The sequence below is a fragment of the Balaenoptera acutorostrata genome, chromosome 9 (assembly GCF_949987535.1).
Source record: "Balaenoptera acutorostrata chromosome 9, mBalAcu1.1, whole genome shotgun sequence".
Lineage (NCBI taxonomy): Eukaryota > Metazoa > Chordata > Mammalia > Artiodactyla > Balaenopteridae > Balaenoptera > Balaenoptera acutorostrata.
The window spans coordinates 33583616-33596883 of NC_080072.1; positions in this window are offsets into that span (position 1 = coordinate 33583616).

A 13268-nucleotide genomic window follows, 5' to 3' on the forward strand; every position below is an offset into this window, starting at 1 on the left:
AGATTCCACATATAAGAGATATCATATGATATTTGTCTTTCTCTGTCTGACCTTTTAGTATGATAATCTCTAGGTCCATCCATGTTGCTGCAAATGTCATTTTTTTCATTCTTTTTTATGGCTGAGTAATATTCCATTGTACGTATGTATGTGTGTGTGTGTATACACACTACATCTTCTTCTTTATCCATTAATCTGTCGATGGACAATATAGGTTGCTTCCATGTCTTGGCTATTTGGCTACTGTAAAACTACCATTTTCACTGGACACAAGTATGTCTTCAAAACAACCATCATTTTAAAATATCACTCCTCAACCCCAACTCTCCATATAAATTGCCTATTTCCTGAATTATCTCACATGTCAAAATAGTAGCTTAAACTTGCTATCTCTACTGCAGAATTCATTCTTTCCTCAACTTATTCCATCCAGACTTATAAGGTCTCTGATGACAATTATGTTGCTAAAGTCAGGGGATAATTTTTAGTTCTCCTCCCACTCAGTCTCCCAACAGCATTTGATATGCTTGGCATCTCCCTTCTTTTTTTTAAGGTTTTGTTTTCTAGATTCCCTTGATACCACATCCATCTAGTATTATTCCTCCATCATTCTCTGCTTCATCTCGGTTTTCTTTATCTTCTCCAAAGACCTCCAAATGTCTGCTTGCTCCAGTGCTCAGTACCCAGGACTCTTTTATATTTGTAATTTCATTGAATGTTAAATTTTTAATAAGATGTGTAAATTGGTGAATTTCTAATACTCATTTCTAGCCAGGAATTCTTCCCTGAGCTCTGGGGTACTGTATTCAACAGCCTCCCTGACTTCTGCATTTAAATATTTAATGCAGTTCTCAAACTGCCAAATCAGAACTCTAGGTGTATTAACCTCCCTCAAATTGCTTCTCTGGGTTCCTTATCATTAGTACATTCAAACAATATTTTGAGTGCCAGCATGTGCCAGGCACCAGTGGCACACCTTGGGAAACACAGCAGGAATGGTCAGCCTGGTTCAAGTAATTACTAGATGTGCTTTCTGAAAAGGATTTTTAAAACCTCACAAAAATATCTAAAATCAGTCTAGTTCTAAACCATGTAAACTTAAATAATGTATGTGATAAAAAGTATTTCTCCCACCAAAAAATATTGCTATAAATCTAAATATTTTCTGTGATTACCATTGCTTTTCAATATATATAAGGTTAAATTAGGACTTTTTTTCATTTGCCTTGTAATAAACCTCTTAGTCTATATGCAACTTAATTCAGATAACTTCCTGTTGACAGCCTCCGACACATACAGACTCAGATTTTCTTATTCCTTTGGAGAGCATGCAATGCTTTAAATTCATCTGGCCTTGTTTCAGATGCAAATGTACCTCCAAACTCTGTGGCATTACATATTGCTGCATTTAAGCAGAAAATTAAAAATCAACAATGGTACCAGAGTGATTATAAATAAAGAAAATCTGCAATTACTAAATTCTGAAATTCTATAGGAGTATATGGGTTTTAAATTTTTGTTTAGAATTTAAAACAATGAAACAGTTCAAACTGCTATTTTGTTTGATAAGTGTAAATTTTAGTTCATATGAAAACAATTTTACTAAAAGTAAATACTACATTTAATACTGAAAACTATTTTTCTTAATTATGGGTAATTATGTTTTAAAACTAAATAATGAATCAAGGAAATAATAATTACTGGGTATTACATAATTATTGTTTAAAACAATTCTGTCATAGAGAGGATCAGTTGATTAAAATTAACTGCTCAAGTGGTTTATTATGCCATGCACACTACTGGCAGGTCAGCCTTTGAAGAAATAAGAAATGTGAAGAGGACAGAGAGAACACCCAATTTCAGTTATCTAGATCCAGCATCTCAACTGATGTTGAGAACTTTCTTATCTTGCTTCTGCTCTCCTCTTAGTATTGGTTTCATTCTGTGGTCAGTTTACTCCAAGTGGCCATAAAAGATGGATGCAAGCAAGTCCAGCTTTGAATGCCTTGATAGCTTATAATTCTAACAGTGAGAAAGACCATTTCTTTCCCAGCACATACATAACAAATGTTAGGTATGTATCTCGTTGGCTCAGGTAAGGTCACATGCCAATCCTCAAGCCAATACCTGAGACCACAAGGATGGAATACTCTTATAAACAAGCCTGGATTAAATCCCGCCCCTTTTGTTTGTGTATAGAATGAAGAGGATTCTCCATGATGGATAGACTTACTATAACCATGCAGATTAGGTTAGGATTAGCTTCCAACAGAAAATCAAAAGAATGCTTATTCCAACTATATGATGGAATAAAAGAAGATAGGAAGTAAAACATAAAATGTGCTTCATTATAAGCATTTTTTAAGAATATAACTTTGGAGAGTTAAGATGGTGGAGGAGTAGGAGGACATGGAGTTCATCTCTCTCCAAGAATGCATCAGGAATACATCTATAGATGCAACAATTCTCACAGAACACTGGCTGAACACTAGCAGAAGACCCTGGACACCAAAAAGGACTATAAAGATCCCTGCATAACTGGGTAGGACAAAAAAAGAAGGGAGAAGGAGGAAGAGAGGAAGCTGGACGGGACCTGCATCCCGGGGCAGGGGAGCTGAAGGAGAGGAGAGATTCCTGAATTTGGGGAAACCCCTTCTCAGATGGGGAAATTGATTGGGACAGAAGGGAAGCATTTGAGGCTATTGCAAGAGGGTGAAGTGGCCAATCTGTTGCAGATGGGACAGAGTCAGAAATACACAGGTGGTCTGTACCATGGCCCTACATGCCCCGGACTGGGACATGTGTTCACATGTGTGCAAGGGGGCTGGGAACTGGAGCGTGAGGATTGGAGAACAAGCCCAGAGCGAGAACTGCTCTTGGTTGTGGGGAGACGGACTGAGGGGATGGGAGGGAGGAAATCCACAGCAAGGAATGCCTACGGAAGAAGACCTGACTGCCATGGAAGCAGGCGCTACTGCTGAGTCACACTCGGGGGAGGAACCACTATTGTAGCCTCTCTCTCCCCACATGCTGGCGCCTGCCAATGAACAATAAAAGAAGCCCCCTCAGGACTGGCCCTCATGCACCAGCTGCTGGGAACCAGAAAAAAACAGGCCAGGGATGGCCCTCACACGCCTTACGCCAGGCACCATAAAAGGCCCTCACTAGGGCCATATCTCCTGTGTCCGTGGCTGCCGGCTTCCCTGCGCATTTGGAGCTGCCGGGGCTCCCACGATCCAAGCAGTCATACCACCTCTGAGCCCTGTCCTCACTGGGGCAGATCCAAGAGCTCCAAGGCAGCCTCAGGATCAGACACCTGTGGGTGGACCACATGCAGAGGTGGGGATAAAACCAAAGCTGAACCCCAGGGACGGGGCAACTAAGGAAGTGGGTCAAAAATCTTTCCATCAGTTGTACAAGCTGCAGATTAAATCCCCGTGATCAGCTAGGTAGACCCTGTGTCTATGGAATATCTGAGTAGACAATGAGTGCTCCCACAAATGAAAATCATCTAGCTCTTGCATCTGTGGACTTTGGGGGCCGCACATGAGGAACTGGGCCACATCAGAGTCTGAGTGGTCCCCACAGGGCCACTCAGCAGGTCCAGAGACCAGCCCAGAGGCAGAGGAGGGCGTCTTGGGGAGGTGGAGGTGGCTGTGGCTCACGGAGTGTGCAAAGACACTTACAGCTGAGACCCCAGGGAAATATAATTATTACTATTAATTTTATTATGTTGTGATTCATTCTGTTGTTGGTTCTGGCTTTTGTTGTTCTTTGTTGTTGTTTTAGTATTAAACAATTTTTTTTTATTCAGTCTTTTGGGATATTTGCATTTTATAACACATTTATTTTTTATTTTATTTTTTTATATATTTCTATTTTTACTTTCCTTCTTTGTTGTTCTATGTTCTTTTCTCTTATTTTTTTTTCTTCTTTTTCTTTAATATATTAAAAAAATTTTTTTTTGTTTTTCCATTTCTACTTTGCTTTTCTGTTGTTCTGTGTCTTTTCCCTTTATATTTTATTTTACTTTATTATTTTTTTAAATCATTGTTATTGGTGTGTTCTGTTTCCTTGCTTTATTCTTCAGTTGGCACAGTGCTTTGGTTTTGTTTTTAGGTTCTGTGTTTTTCTTAGTTCTAATTCAAATTGTTTGATTTCATTTTGGGGTTCTTCTGTTTGTCTGGTTGTTCTCTTGCTTTTTGTTTTATTTGCTTCTGTTTTTGTTTCTTTTGCATATGTGTGTTTCCTTCTTTCTGTTTTTGTTTGATTTTGTTTTTACCACTTCTCTAGGGCTTTATTGTCTTTTTTTTCTTTCTTTCTTTTATATATTTTTTATTTTATTTTTTTATATTTCTATCTCTATGTTGCTTTTCGGTTGTTCTGTCTTCTTTCCCCTTTCTCTTTCTTTTTCTTAAATCATTTTTGTTGGTTTGTTTTGTTTCTTTGCTTCATTCTTCACTTGGCACTCTGCTTTGGTTTTCCTTTTGGTTTTCTGTTTTTGTTAGTTTTCTTTTTAATTGTTTGATTTCATTCTTGGGTTCTTTTGTTTGTCTAGTTGTTCTCTTGCTTTTTGTTTTATTTGGTTCTGTTTTTGTTTCTTTTGTGTGTGTGTGTGTGTTTCCTTGTTTCTGTTTTTGTTTGTTTGATTTTACTTTTTACCATTGTCTGAGGTTTTGTTAGTCTTTTTTTTTTTTTTATCCCCTTTATTGCCAGGATGAGTGACTTGTGGGGTCTTGGTTCCTTGACCGGAAGTTGGGCGTGAGGCTCTGGGGTGGGAGCACCGAGTCCAGGATGCTGGACCAGTAGAGAATTCCCAGCCCCAGGGAGGATTAATTGCCAAGAGCTCTCAAGGAGACCTCTGTCTGAATCCAAGACCTGGCTCCACCCAACTGCCTACAACTCCTAGTGCTGGATGCCTGACACCAATAAACAAACAAGACAGGAACACAAGCCCACCCATCAGCACACAGACTACCTAGTCATACTAAGCTCACAGACACCCCAAAACACACCACCTGAAATGGCACTGCTCATCAGAGGGAAACAACTTAGCTCCCCCTACCAGAAGGCAGGCACCAGTCCCTCCCATCAGGAAGCCTACACAAGACACTGGACCAACCCCGCCACTGGGGGCAGAGAACAGAAGCAAGAGGAACTACAACCCTGCAGCCTAAGGAAAGGAAACCTCAAATACTGTAAATTAGACAAAATGAGAAGACAGAGAAATACCTTGCAGGCAAAGGAGCAAAATAAAAACCCACAAGAACAAATAAATGAAGAAGAAATAGGCAAACTACTGAAAAAGAATTCAGAGTAATGATAGTAAAGATGATCCAAAATCTCGGAAATAGAATAAATTCAAGAAATATTTAACAAGGACCTAGAAGAACTAAAGCATGAATAAACAGTAATGAACAACACAAAAACTGAAATTAAAAATACTCTAGAAGGAACAGATAGCAGAATAACTGAGGCAGAACAATGGATAAGTGACCTGGAAGATAGGATGGTGGAAATAACTACCACAGAGCAGAATAAAGAAAAAAGAATGAAAAGAATGGAAGACAGTCTCAGAGACATCTGGGACAACATTAAAGGCACCAACATCCAAATTATAGGCATCCAAAAAGAAGAAGAAAAAAAGAAAGTGTCTGAGAAAATTTTGAAGAGATTATAGTCAAAAACTTCCCAAACATGGGAAAGGAAATAATCAAGTCCAGGAAGCACAGAGAGTCCCATACAGAATAACGCAAGGAGAAACATGCCGAGACACATATTAATCAAACTAACAAAAATAAAACCAAAGAAAAAATATTAAAAGCAGCGAGGGAAAAGCAACAAATAACATACAAGAGAATCCCCATAATGTTAACAGCTGATCTTTCATTAGAAACTCTGCAGGCCAGAAGGGAGTGGCAGGATATATTTGAAGTGATGAAAGGGAAAACCCTACAACCAAGATTGCTCTACCCAACAAGGATCTTATTCAGATTCGATGGAGAAATCAAAAGCTTTACAAACAAGCAAAAGTTAAGAGAATTCAGCACCAGCAAACCAGCTTTACAACAAATGCTATAGGAACTTCTCTAGGCAGGAAACACAAGAGAAGGAAAAGACCTACAAAAACAAACCCCAAACAATTAAGAAAATGGTAATAGGAACATACATATCAATAATTACCTTAAATCTAAATGGATTAAATGCTCCAACCAAAAGACACAGAGTGGATGAATGGATACAAAAACAAGACCTGTATATATTCTGTCTACAAGAGACCCACTTCAGACCTAGGGACACATACAGACTGAAAGTGAGGGGATGGAAAAAGATAATCCATGCAAATGGAAATCAAAAGAAAGCTGGAGTAGCAATACTCATATCAGACAAAATAGACATTAAAACAAAGACTATTACAAGAGACAAAGAAGGACACTACATAATGATCAAGGGATCAATCCAAGAAGAAGATATAACAATTGTAAATATCTATGCACCCAACATAGGTACACATCAATACATAAGGCAAATGCTAACAGCCATAAAAGGGGAAATCGACAGTAACACAATAATAGTAGGGGACTTTAACACCCCACTTACACCAATGGACAGATCATCCAAAATGAAAATAAATAAGGAAACACAAGTTTTAAATGACACATTAGACCAGATGGACTTAATCGATATTTATAGGACATTCCATCCAAAAACAACAGAATACATTTTCTTCTCAGATTCACACAGAACATTCTCCAGGATAGATCACATCTTGGGTGAGAAATCAAGCCTTGGTAAATTTAAGAAAATTGAAATCATATCAAGCATCTTTTCCAACCACAACACTATGAGACTAGATATCAATTATAGGAAAAAATCTGTAAAAAATACAAACACATGGAGGCTAAATAATACACTACTAAATAACCAAGAGATCACTGAAGAAATCAAAGTGGAAATAAAAAAATACCTAGAAACAAATGACAATGAAAATGCAACAATCCAAAATCTATGGGATGCTGCAAAAGCAGTTCTAAGAGGGAACTTTATAGCAATACAACCCTACCTCAAGAAACAAGAACAATCTCAAATGAACAACCTAAACTTGCAGCTAAAGCAATTAGAGAAAGGATAATAATTTTAAAAAACCCCAAGGTTAGCAGAAGGAAAGAAATCATACAGATCAGATCAGAAATAAATGAAAAAGAAATGAAGGAAACAATAGCAAAGATCAATAAAACTAAAATCTGGTTCTTTGAAAAGATAAACAAAATTGATAAACCATTAGCCAGACTCATCAAGATAAAAGGGAGAAGACTCAAATCAACAGAATTAGAAATGAAAAAGGAGAAGTAGTGACTGACACCATAGAAACACAAAGGATCATGAGAGACTACTACAAGCAACTATATGCCAATAAAATAGACAACCTGGAAGAAATGGACAAATACTTAGAAAAGTAGAATCTTCCAAGACTGAACCAAGAAGAAAGAGAAAATATAAACAGACCAATCACAAGCACTGAAATTGAAACTGTGATTAAAAATCTTCCAGCAAACAAAAGCCCAGGACCAGATGGCTTCACAGGTGAATTCTATCAAACATTTAGAGAAGAGCTAACACCTATCCTTCTCAAACTCTTCAAAATATAGCAGAGGGAGGAACACTCTCAAAATCATAATCACTCCTGATACCAAAACTAGACAAAGATGTCACAAAGAAAGAAAACTACAGGTCAATATCACTGATGAATATAGATGCAAAAATCCTCAACAAACCACTATCAAACAGAATCCAACAGCACATTAAAAAGATCATACACCATAATCAAGTGGGGTTTAACCCAGTAATGCAAGGATTACTGAAACTATGCAAATCAATCAATGTGATAAACCATATTAACATATTGAAGAATAAAAACCATATTGATAATCTCAGTAGATGCAGAAAAAGCTTTTGACAAAATTCAACACCAATTTATGATAAAAACTCTCCAGAAAGTGGGCATAGAGGGAACCTACCTCAACATAATAAAAGCCATATATGACAAACCCACAGCCAACATCATTCTCAATGGCAAAAAACTGAAAGCATTTCCTCTAAGATCAGGAAGAAGACAAGGTTGCCCACTCTCACCACTATTATTCAACATACTTTTGGAAGTTTTAGCCATGGCCATCAGAGAAGAAAAAGAAAGAAAAGGAATCCAAATCAGAAAAGAAGAAGTAAAACTGTCACTGTTTGCAGATGACATGATACTATATATAGAAATTCCTAAAGATGCCACCAGAAAACTACTAGAGCTAATCAATGAATTTGGTAAAGTAGCAGGATACAAAATTAATGCACAGAAATCTCTTGCATTTCTATACACTAACAACGAAAAATCAGAAAGAGAAATTAAAGAAACACTCCCATTTACCACTGCAACAAAAAGAATAAAATACCTAGGAATAAACCTACCTCAGGAGACAAGAGACCTGTATGCAGAAAACTATAAGACACTGATGAAAGAAATCAAAGATGATACAAACAGATGGAGAGATATACCATGTTCTTGGACTGGAAGAATCAACATTGTGAAAATGACTATACTACCCAAAGCAACCTATGGATTCAATGCAATATCCCTATAAAATTACCAATGTCATTTTTCACAGAACTCGAACAAGAAATTTTACAATTTGTATGGAAACACAAAAGACCCTGAATAGCTAAAGCAATCTTGAGAAAGAAAAACGGAGCTGGAGGAATCAGGTTCCCTGACTTCAGACATACTACAAAGCTACAGTAATCAAGACAGTATGGTACTGGCACAAAAACAGAAATACAGATCAATGGAACTAGATAGAAAGCCCAGAGATAAACGCATGCATATATGGGCACCTAATTTATGACAAAAGAGGCAAGAACATACAATGGAGAAAGGACAGCCTCTTCAATAAGTGGTGCGGGGAAAACTGGACAGCTACATGTAAAAGAATGAAATTAGAACACTTCCTAACACCACACACAAAAATAAACTCAAAATGGATTAAAGGCCTAAATGTAAGGCCAGACACTATAGAAGATTTAGAGGAAAATATAGAACACTCTGTGACATAAATCACAGCAAGATCCTTTTTGACCCAGTTCCTAGAGTTGTGGAAATAAAAACAAAAATAAACAAATGGGAACGAAGGGTGGAAAGCAGGGGGTGGGGGGTGGTGGGATGAATTGGGAGATTGGGATTCACATATATACACTAATAAGTATAAAATAGATAACTTATAAGAACCTGCTGTATAGCACAGAGAACTCCATTTCGCTGTACAGTAGAAACTAACACAACATTGTAAAACAACTATACCCTAATTTAAAAAATGGGACCTAATTAAACATAAAAGCTTTTGCACAGCAAAAGAAACCGTAAACAAGACAAAAAGACAACACTCAGAATGGGAGAAAATATTTGCAAATGAAGCAACTGACAAAGGATTAATCTCCAAAATGCACAAGCAGCTCATTCAGCTATCAAAAAAAGCAAACAACCCAATGCAAAAATGGGCAGAAGACCTAAATAGACATTTCACCAAAGACATACAGATTGCCAACAAACACATGAAAAGATGTTCAACGTCACTAATCATTAGTGAAATGCAAATCAAAACCACAATGAGGTATCACCTCACACCGGTCAGAATTGCCATCGTCAAAAAGTCTACAAACAATAAATGCTGGAGAGGGTGTGGAGCAAAGAGAAGCTGCCTGTGCTGTTGGTGGGAATGTAAATTGATACAGCCACTATGGAGAACAGTACGGAGTTTCCTTAAAAACTAAAAATAGAACTATCATATGATCCAGCAATCCCACTCCTGGGCATGTACCCTGAGAAAACCATAACTCAGAAAGATACATGTACCACAGTATTCATTGCAGCACTATTTACAATAGCCAGGTCATGGATATGTTTGAAACTATCTTTCAAAATATTTTCTAAGACATGGAGAGTATTTTCATTAGATTATAGAAATTTTTAGCATTGAATATGTACCAATACACTTCTCAAAGAGTAAACTTTTGTTATGATATCAGTCTTAAATTTAAAAGTCTGTACCCAAGACAGCTTAGGGTAATAGAAAGATTGATGATCCTGGGTATAAGGAGTTATGCCTATTCTTCCAGTAATTTACTTTGTGACATGAGGCAAATTACTTTCATATTCTACACCTTGGGTTTCCAAATGAATGCATGTTTCATGAATAAATGCTTGTGTCCTATGCATCATTCTTTTGGGGAAACTACCACATTCCAATACTCAGTTACTATGGCTTTGATGAGACTGAAACCCATCCTGCACTGTAGAGGGTGCTGAAGGTAACCCAGATCTGGCCAGTCTGAACTCCATTTCCATAGCAACAGTCACATTTTCAGTGATTGATTATGACCCAGATGGGCCAATAGATTCAATCCTAAGACTTTTGCTGACACTTGGAGAAGACAAATCCTCTTCCTGCAGAGGTTTTGAAGGGGGTAGAATTTTAGCTTGGGTTTGGTGGACATATTTGTCATAATCTAGCAGAGGCTGGGTGAGAATAAAGCCAACAGAGAGGAAAACAAGGTGGAAACAATTTACAAGTAATAATAAATGTACCATACTCTTTATTATAAATTATTTAGCTAATTGATTTTTCCCTAACATATTCATTGATTTTTTTTCTAACTTTTGTACTGTAGCCAACCTCTAGTTGCAATTAAAAAAAAACAAATGTAGTTCTGTCTTGAATATTTACTGTTTTCACTTATAATCATGTATAAATCCCAAGTGAAACAAGAAAGACATATGCCAAATCTTTGCTCATTCATCACAGTTGGAAATGACTTCTTCACTGAATTACATGTAATTTTTGAATGCTGGAAGACTATTTCCTCAAGTTTTTTTTGTTTTGTTTTGGGGTTTTTTTGCTATTTACAATGTAATGGCTAAAAATATCATGCACGTTTAAGTTTAATTTGCACTATCAACATTTCCCCCATCATTCTAAACAGTCAGCAAAACAATGAATCAAGCTCTGATTTGTAGCATTTGCAATTTTTGTTTTATAAATTGGTAAATTTCTACTATGGCCTGTTTCAGCCTACCAACATAACTAAGCATTTGACACAGTGAAAAGATCTGTATTTTCACCATACATATACAATAGATTTAAATAATCTCAAGAGTATAGGTTACAGTAAACTTAGTAAAATAATTGGGAAATTATGAATTTCAATTATGTATTACCTTTGTTTTTAATATAACATTTAAGTCTAAGTTAATATTTAATTTTTAATAATGGCTGTATTTAACAACTTTAACAATTTTTTTTCACAGACATCCTGAAAATTTAACAATTACCACATTAGGATCTCTGTCTTCTTTGAGTCACAGTTTCTGGACTTTAAAATGGATAGTTTTGAGTATCAAATGAAATAATTCCTATAGAATGAAAAAGAAAATTGAATATCTTCATGAGGTTACTGGTACTAAATAGGCTTTTCCTTTCCATCAGAATTACAATCTCACTTAACATTTCCTTACATATGAAATATAATTAATAAAAGAATCCTCTTTTTAGGATTATTTTAGGATGTAAATGAGACTTATAAAGTTCTTAGCACAGTTTATGGGCATAAAAATCGAGTAATACTATCTACTGTTATTGGTTTAATTATTAAAACATTACTTTAGGTCTTACAGTTAAGGACATTCACTCCTGAGGTAGCATCTTCCCTTCATTTTCCTCATATATAGGGTGTGAAATAAAATTTTTGTCCCCTCAACTTGTCTGGGCACAATTATGTCCTTTTGATGGACTCACTCACAGGGCTTCTGTGATATGCTGTTGCCTGGCTGAAACTTAATTCAGCCTTGAAACTCCAAACAGCTTCTTCTAATTTTTAGCTCTCTGGACATTCAAACACAGGTAATCCTCAGTACCTCCAAAATGCTTTCTGTCACATATTATCTGTTGCCTAGTTATGAACCCACAGTAATCTCCTTGGGAGATTCTGTTAGTGAATTGGGGAGTTTATGTGTCATAAAACAGCTCTACTACTGCAAACCAAAAAAAAAAATATATATATATATATATAAATAATCTGAACATTTTAAAATGCAAAGCATCATTATCACTCTGCTTTGGAGCATTGTGTTTGGTAAGATTGGAGTTAGGTTGGTCCATTCAGCATGAAGAGTTATTCAGACAAGAAGCCTGCTCTTAAATTATGCCAATCACTGGCTGAAATTATTCAGGAGCGTTTTCATTGAATATCTTCTTTCTCCAAATTCCAGTTAAAGCTGGATTTTAAATACAAGTGGTTACAAAATATTCATCCTAAGAGTGATTGTGATTCTTTATTAAACCAGCCTACCTATAGTTTTTAACATGCACTGCAGTGTTAAGTCATTACATGCCTTTTCATTAGCTCAAATCTATATTGAAGTTTATAGTCTTAGATGCCCTAATAGAACATCTCCCACTTTTTAAGACTTCACACTGATAATTTTAGGCTACTCTTTGTAGAATTACAGTGATAAGAGACCTTCCTTCTGACATCATCTTGATTCACTGAATAACACAGTTCATTAGTTCCAAGGTCCCTTTCTCAATCTTCAATTCACTTTTCTAGCAGAATTAAAGCATATTTTAAATAAATTTTCCTCCTCAAACTGAAGTTTTACTACATACAGAATATGTTGGAACAACAGTCAACCTAAACAGGTAAGAAGCCTTAGTTTATAAGGATTATAAAATTTGGAATAATCATGCCTGCATAATTCTGCTAATTGCAAGGCCCATGACTTTGACAGTCATTTTTTTTTTAATCAGTTTTTTCTTAGTTTATCAGCATTTCTAGTTTTATTTATTTAAAAATATATATAATATAAACATATATATATGCATCAGCATTATAAAATATACAAAGTAAAATAATAAAAATATAAACTAAAAGAAATTAAAAATACCTGGCACATAATAATTACATAGTAAATATAATTTCCTTTGCTGGTTGGAATAAAATAAGTATGAGATAATCATTAAATACATATTTAGTAAATGAGTTATCTACTACTTGACAAACACTGAGCTAGACACAGCATATAATGGTAAATGATGGAGTGGGTCATGATCTCTGTCGCCATGCATTTAACTTATACAAAGGTGGCTAATAAATCATAATTATAAACTGTTAATATGCATTTCATCATATACTCTGTAGGATTCTAAGAGATATGCTTAAGTTTCTGT